This window comes from Schistocerca piceifrons, chromosome 3 (assembly GCF_021461385.2).
Source record: "Schistocerca piceifrons isolate TAMUIC-IGC-003096 chromosome 3, iqSchPice1.1, whole genome shotgun sequence".
Taxonomy (NCBI): Eukaryota; Metazoa; Arthropoda; class Insecta; order Orthoptera; family Acrididae; genus Schistocerca; species Schistocerca piceifrons.
In genome coordinates, this window is record NC_060140.1 from 262,972,709 (window position 1) to 262,981,591 (window position 8,883).

Genomic DNA, 8,883 nt, shown 5'->3' on the forward strand with positions numbered 1-8,883 from the left:
AACCAATTCTTGTATACTAAATGAATCATACAGCCTGCTCTTTTCTTCCTGCCAAACAGGACATTCAGCCCATGAATGGCGCGATTCCTTCTTGCACTTAAGTCCTGCCAAGAAAGAGCATCACATTAAAACGCCAATGACTTTCTGGTTCATTCTTCTTTCTCAAAACAGCTATTGCTTCTGCTCCATCCTTGTGATATCACAAACATTTTTACCAATCATCCGTTTTCGCGCATAGCAACTAGCCTCACATCAGAGATCCTCTGAAAGTAAAAAACTGCTCTCTAGGCTAGGCTCTTATTTTTCTGCACGCTGTGTTTTTTTAGAAGAGTAAGATTATCTTCTGAAGGTATTCTTCAGACCATGGGAAGTGCCAGCCTCCTGCTGATAAGCTTCTGCTCCTGTCCTCCTTTCGGCTGCAGTGCTGAGTGTGGCTCATAAAACCACAATAGCTTTGACCCCTGGAGCTCACCTGGTGAGGTGACTTTCATGGCCACAGCTGAGGCTGCCTGTCTGTATGGGGACAGATTCCATTTTGTCGATACATCAGACACTGCTGTGCCTGTCACAGATCCATTCTGCCCTATTCCCACACACTCTCAAAAGTAGATAAAGAAATCCACAGCATCTTAAATGTAGTTAAGACCTGAAGTTAGTTAGAAGTCAATATGTACATTCACTGCTGTAAAGTTCTTTTATGTACTTTTATGAATATTATTATCATATTCTACCTCTTCATTATCCTTTAAGTGAAGTGTTATTCTCATATTAAATGAAAATGGACATGCTAGATGGCTTGCCACTTTTCATAATATCCCCCTAGCTATAAAATTTTATATCTAAGGTGACCTTCTTAAGACAGATAGAGGGGCAGCTGCAATTTATTACCCACAATGTGTCTGATTCCAAGAGAATGACAAGCTTGTCCAACTTACATTGCTTGTAGGTGGTTGGAATGCTGAAGGCAGGTTCTTGATCAGTTACTGACTGTACAAACACAAATATGGATTCTGTTACCAGCTGATCAACACATATTATCTTTACCATGGACAGAGTTAAATTGTTTTATGACATTATGTCTGCTGCTCTGTCTTTCATCAAGTGAGGTTCCTTGTCCATTTATTACATGAGTGAATTACATGTAATAACAGTGGGTCCACTCTTGTCAGTACCTCACCAGAATATTTATAATCACTCCAAAGTGAACAGAAGGTACATTGCCATTACTGATATCTGTTCAAACTACAATATGACTACAGATTTCCAATAATAGTGTGACATTCTACAAGTGTAATCATCTCAAAATCATCATGCAACAAAACAGTAAGGTAATTCACAATGATGCATAAAACAACTTAGATAACCTTGACACAAACATGAAACAAACACAATTCCAGTGATTTGCTTATGATTATTCATGTTTTCAGTTAGACGAGAAGTGTAACTTTCATGCGAAAATCATTCTAATCATGATGTACTGGTAAAATAAACTACATTTGAATTTGCTAAAACACATAGGGCAACTAAATGAAAGCAGTTTGTTTTTTCCCATATGTGTTTTGCTTCTTTTATTCATGAAGCATCTGCAGTGGCTTTAATACACATTTGTTTTTATATTTATAATAAATGTATTATGTAGTAGTTACAATATGTTACATTTTTTCATGGTTTTTTCTTGTGTTTCAGATTAGAAACAACTTTTGTAGCAGAAATTGTGTGATGTTAAATTATTGTTTGGTGCTACTTACGATTTACATAGATGTTAGTCCACATGTGTGGCCTGGAGAAGTGTTCATTCAACCGGTTTCTGGTGTTTTTTCAACCACGTTTTTATATCACATTACTTGCACTTTTAATTTTGTGATCAACATGTGTGTATTTACAGAGTGCAGTGTTGACAACTGTCGATATGTGTTTATCTTTCGTCTTTTGTGTATGCTGTGTGTGTGGTTTGATATTTCTCATTTGTAGAGAGAGAGAGAGAGAGAGAGAGAGAGAGAGAGAGAGAGAGAGAAAGAGAGAATGAGAAAAAAGGGGGAGACGAAGATTCATTAATTATTTACTCTGGTAATGTTTCAAATTCCTGTTTGTTATTGCTTTTGTTGCTAATATGATCAGTGGGTTATTGTTTATATTTATTTGGTCACTAATTATTTTCTTTTTCACTGTAAGGGCTGTTTGTATGTGAATGTTTTGTTGTAATGACAAAATTTTTTGCTGTGGTTGTTCGCACTAATAATTTTCGTGTCTTCCATGTTGGTTGATTCATGTCCATGTTTTATCAGGTGTTTGGGAAAGCTAGGATGACCATTTTCATAATTCCCCTTCTTATATATTCTCTATATCTAGTTTTGAAAGTCCTGGCTGTCATTCCCAGTTATACTGATTCACATTCTACGTGTTCTAACCGGTATGTACCTGCTCCTTAGTATTTATCTGTTATTGTTCATAAATGTGACTGGAGTGTGTTTCTTTTTCTGTAAGCAGTGTGTAATGCCTATGTCTTTTATGTATTTGCTATTCTGTATGTCAATATGTGTTTGTACTTTAAAGTGTACCATTTCTTTCTGTTAGTCATGTCATGAGTGCTGTTGTGTCTGGGGGGCTCTTTGGTGTTTGTGTTTACTGCTTGTTTTGATTTTTTGAATGGGTCTTTGCCATATATGGGTATTGTAACTGTTGTGTGTGGCTATGAGTTGTACTGTTTGTAGTTCTTTTTCATAGTTTTCTAGTTGGGATATTATTTAGTGTCTCTAACATGTGTCATAGCGCTGTTGATTTTTGATTTTGTAGGTGGTCAGATGAAGCTTGTATAATTGTATCTGTGGCTGTTGGCTTTCTCAAGATATGAAATGTGTGCTTATGCTGTCTCTCTTTATTATTATAGCCAAGAAATGATTTGCTTATGTGTTCCTTTTTCCATGGTGAGCAGGAATTTTTTATGTGTATTGTTTATGTCTGAAGACAACAAAATACTAATTCTACTTTGCTGAACACATGATAAAACATGGAAATGAACCAACCCACATGAAACATAACACGAAAATTACTAGAGTTGACACCTCATAAGTAGGTTTGGGATAACCTTAAGGGAAACACATGGAAGGTGGACCACAAATCTGATATTTGTTGTTTCACATAACACACGTTAATACCTTACAACGACGTTAAAATTACAATTTAAAACTTGTTAAAAGAATCAGAATTTTCACCAAAGCCTGAACAGGTTCGAATCTTAAAAGAAAAACAGCCTTAACAATTGTACCTTTAAGAGCAGGATTTGCAAATCAGAAGTACAGAGTTCCCAAAACAGGAAAAGACACATCAACTGGATGTGTCTGCAAGCAGATTCAACAAACAATTTTATCAACCAAATGAATTAAAATAATAGGCATTAAATGTACTAACAATTGCCCAATTCATTGAAAAATCTTTAATAATTGTATCATTAAGAGCAGGACATCAGAATCGGAAGTACAGAGATCTCAAAACAAGAAAAGTCACATCAACTTGGCATGTGTGCAACCAGATTCAATAAACAATTTTACCAACCAAATGAATTAAATAACAGCTGTTAAATGTACTAACAAATTACAAGCTTCGGTAACCATTACAGTCAGACAGTATTCATTCAAATACGGGAATGATCACATGACACTCAACTTATCACTGATTGTAGCTGTTGGAAGGTCACTTAGCAATGCATAACCGTTAATAAGAAAATACCTTCAGCAATAAAATACACAGGACGTCAAACAGACCAACTGGGAAGGTATAAAATTCAAATATAAATATATTGAAATCAAACATTAACAACAACCCTTAATAAACATAAAATTGCCCAAAATTCACGATAAGGTGAAGTATATGCAATTGAAATGTACTTCAACTGGTGCACACTATCAGAAACACTGGCATAACCTTTAATAACTACACAATTGCCTAAAATTCAAGGTAAGTTGATGTTCATGCAACTGAAATGGGCTTCATCTGGTACACACCAGCAGAAACTTTGACACAACCTTTAATAACAATACAATAGAGCAAAATTCAAAGTAAGCTGAGAGCTACAGCAGATGGCTACCACACCCAACAAGGAATGATCGGGAATGTAGTAGCTAATGACTGTGGATCAAAGGAAGGCTCGGCAGTTTATATTGATAAGTAACAGGTATTAATTTAATGCACTGACAAGTAGAAATAAGAGTGTGAGCTTTAAAAGAACTGTTATAGAGGTATAATGAAGAAGAACCTCAGGCTTGGAAAACACACCTTAACCTCCTGAACTCTTTAAATTTATCAAACAGATCTAATTACTGGTTCCTGTATAAAAGGTGACACCCCATCGTGGCATGTATGAAACAATCAACTTTAATTAACTAGAGCCACCATGATGCAACTAGTAGGGGTCACAGACTGCCAGTCAACCCAAACAATGTGCGATGATGGGAGTGCTGATGCACCAACAAACAAACATGCCTCTGCTCCAGACCCAGGGAACAGGAATGTGTTGTTTGCCACCAAAGCTGCCCAGCCAACAAACATGAACAGGTAACAGTAATCTGCATAAAGAATGATCGCAGAGTAAATAAATAAATAAAAATTAATGGAAAATTGGATACCTATAGGCCTAAACGTAAATTTTCTTAAAAATTACTACTATTCATGAGTGATCATATCAGCGCCTGCTGGTACAATAACGCAAACATGCACATGTACCACCTTGTCTCCCACACATATCCAGCCACAATTTATTCTCTTCATGAAAACTGTCACAGGGAATCTCTTACACTTGTACAACATAATGGCCTCGAACACAAATAGCAATTAGTAGCATCACCGATGGTCGTGCACTCAAACACTGGTAAGCGCAATAATAAAACAGGTTAAATTCCACATAACACAGGAATGGCCTTACAATATGAAGTACTAATTATAAGAAAACAAGATTTAACTCAACTAAGGTGTTAAGAAGCCAAGATTTGCAGGATTCCAGCCAGGGCGTCATTACCTCTAACCCATGCAGGCGATCGTCGAGGTGTTGTAAACCTTAATTGCTGAACAAGTTGCATGCAATGGCCATCTGTGTTCGTGCCACCCACTGCTACCAATTCTTAAGTGAGTCAGCCAGGTTTGCACCTGGCTGATTTAACCTTACACCGCTTCTCGAGATTGGCGCCAGACCGCCAGTGTCCTCCAAAAACCACAACTTGCCAGGCACATGTCCCTTCAGCCAACTCACTCTCCAGACTACACACACACACACACACACACACACACACACACACACACACACACACACACACACACACACACACACACACACACACACACACACACACCTCGACCAAAGACCTCAGCTCATGACACACGATCGAATTGATATCGGGAACCTAAATAGTTAGTGGCGCCAGTGGAATGCTGTACCACCAAGATTGGAGACACCACAGCTCAAGAGTGAACAATCAGAACGAAAAGCTCCTGCCATTACAAGAAAACGTTCATATAGAAAAACCCTTGCAACGAAAAAGAATGTAACTAATGACAAATTCAATACAATCAATAACTCTCTCATCATGTTAGCCACAAAAACAATAACAAACAGAAATCTTAAACATAACCAGAGTAAATAATTAATCCATCTTCGTCTTCCCCTTTCTATCTCGTTCTCACTCACAGCACAAACAAAAGACGAAAGATAAGAACACAGCAAAAGTTGACATCACTACACTCTGTGAAGACACACACGTTAATCGCAAAATTAAAAGTGCAAGTGATGTGATATAAAAAATGTGGGTGAAGAAAGGCCGGAAATCGGTCAGCTGTAGCAAGGGGACCAAATTAACACATCTCCAGGATCACAGATATGGACTAATAACATTGGAAATTGCAAGTAATACCAAATTAAAATTTAACGTAACGAAATTTGTGCTACAGAAGTTGTTTCTAATCTGAAAAACCAGAGAAAAACATGACAAAATGTAAAATAGCAACATATTGTAACTACTACATCGCACATTAAATGTCTGTACTGGCCTGGAGTGTAAGTTGCATAAATTATATTATATGTATAAAAACAAACTCTTATTACAGGCTATTGCAGATGCTTCATAAATAAAAGAAGTGAAATGCGTGTGGGAAAAAAACAAAGTACCTTTCATTTAGTTGCTGAGATTGAACATAACGCCACGAATTTTGAAGCAACTACGGAATGACGGAAAGCGAGAAAAAATGACGATTACTAAAATAGATTGAGTGCAAAAAACATGGTGTGTATGCTATGACTGATGTGAAAATGGCAATGAAGAATAATCTCTACATATTATTGAATGCTGAAAAATGAACATGTGTACATTTGGTAACTCAAAAAATTAATTGCAAGGCAAGCAAAAGATATGAATGGTGCAAATAGAATATAGAACATAGTACATTATAAAGAATAGAACATTGTCATAGAACATAATGGTCCATTGTAATGGCACAAAAAATTCAATGAATGGATCTTGATTTAATTATGGTATCACTCTGTACTTCCACACATCCACTGTGGGATTCACATTGAGATGAGAGTGAAATAGGGGTTTCATCAACACATAACGCAATTTGGAAGGGTCATGGATGAGTTCACTGGGCCTTCCTCGGCTTAGAGTTCATAGTGTGGGTATTATGCAACTGGCATGTGCAGGAAAACAGAGGACAGCAGGTGGATCATTCTCTCCCTCTATCGATCATGGTCAGGAGTATCAAATCCCTGGCAATATGAGTTTGTGCCGGGAACTAACAGTCTGTGGTACTTCCTAAAGATCAATGTGCTGTTGACGGTGCTGGTCACTTGTTGTTAACTCGACTTGAGTTTTACTTGAAAATGGGTTTGCTGATCAATACCAAATGAGCTGGCAGATACTTATATTCTCACAAGGAGAACGAAATTTGGTATTGGGGAATGATTATTTAGTACACCACTGTGCAGACTAACTAATGCATATGATCCACCATGAGGAGAGAAAGTGGCGAGTTTACACCATAGTAATGTGGAACTGTCTTGTCATAGTTACCTGAAAGTAAAAGGAGTTCACTTGTTGATACTGAACCAATAAGACCAGTTATTAGGATACTTGTAGTGCATGAGGTACCCTTGCTTACTTTAACAGTTTTATCTGCCTTGTGGCATGACTGTTGTTGTGACGGAAGGGTCAGATGCCATTCACCTCTCCATTTGCCTGGGTGTTCCAGCTGAGACAAGAATCTGGCAGATCTTCCATTCATGTTGTGTCATCAGGTGTGCTGCCCAGCATAACTGGGTGACTTTGGTCTGGGTTGCCGCTAGCTAGGGATAGCTGCTCCTCGCTCACTTGCCATGGTGCCACTTGGCATGGCACATGCCTCTGTCATTCCTCAAATGTGTGATTCTGCACAATCCTCAGGGCCAGTTTTAATACAGACACATCTATTACAATATTACATACAACCTAGAATATTATCTCTATAACTATGATGTTACAATCACTACATATGAGTAATATTATGTAAAATTGTATTAAAAGACTTCTAGTGTAATCCAAAGTATGTTGAAATTATAAAACAGAGGAAGTTCCCTTTTTACAGAATCTAAGTATTATCTTCCTAACTATCTGCTTACCCTTTATTACTAAATATCTTTATACTGTTGATTTTGGAGGAAGAATCTGATGCACAAAATAGTGTCTCTGATTGTAAATCATGTATCCAATTTCTTGAAAATATTTTTCTCGCAGATGTAGGCTTAGTACAAGATTAGTTGTATATGTTAGAAGATTAGTTATTAGTCTCTGTCTTCTACTCATGCCTTGCCTTATGTGTATGACTGATAATTAAAACATGCAAATTGTATTCCATTATTTATGTAGAATGTGTGAGCAAACCAAACAATAGAATTATTAATAAGGAAAACCCTTTCATTTTTATTGTATACAAATTGAAGTGTTCTCCTTTTATGGCACCATCCTTACATATCGTTGTTTATCTTTCCTTCATACAATATCTTCTACACTAGAGCTCCATATGCTGCAATGTTTACCTGTCAACAAAATAGGAATACCAATATCCTAGCATGAGTTAAACAAATATCATGTTAAACCATGCCTTTAAAAAATATGCCACATGAAGATGATCTGAAATCCTCACTACACTACCTTCTAATCTGCATACAGTATGTGCTTGTTTATGTGTAGTTATTACCTTCCTTTACCCTCTTTGCTATAATGGAAACCAAGTGTGACCTAAAATCTGTGTCTGTCATAACTCATTTCATTATCCATTTTTGTTATCTGTTTTGCTTCCTCTCTCACCTGTATGCGATTAAAACAACAAAAAGACAACTTTAGTAAGCTGTACCCACAATATTAATTACATGGTGTTGCTGAAAGTGGGATTCTTGCAGACTGGTGAACATCTGAATGTACTAAAATGCAATGTGCATTCCTGTAGTCTTAGCTCATTCTTGTCCTCCCTCACAAGAAAAACCAACCTTGCTTACCCCCTCAAACTCTTAACAATCATGCACTTACACAGAAAACGAACTGTTCTGACTGAACAATAATTCTGTTACAGCGTTCTCTGACATTGGACAACTATAGCCTCACAAACATCCAATGAAATTAAAGTCCACTCAAGTATCTGGTGATGACTTAAACATAGATTCACCAAATAATCTTGATTGGCATGGACAAAGAACAAGAGCACATTATCTAACACTATCTATCGATGATGGGACGATTATATCAAACTTGGAAATACAAAGTGCCTTTTAAGGATCTACATCTTTTCACATCCAACAGTTACCTGACATGGGCATATATCGAGTTCCTAATGCATCTCACACTGGATGTTCAGCAGTCCTGCCCC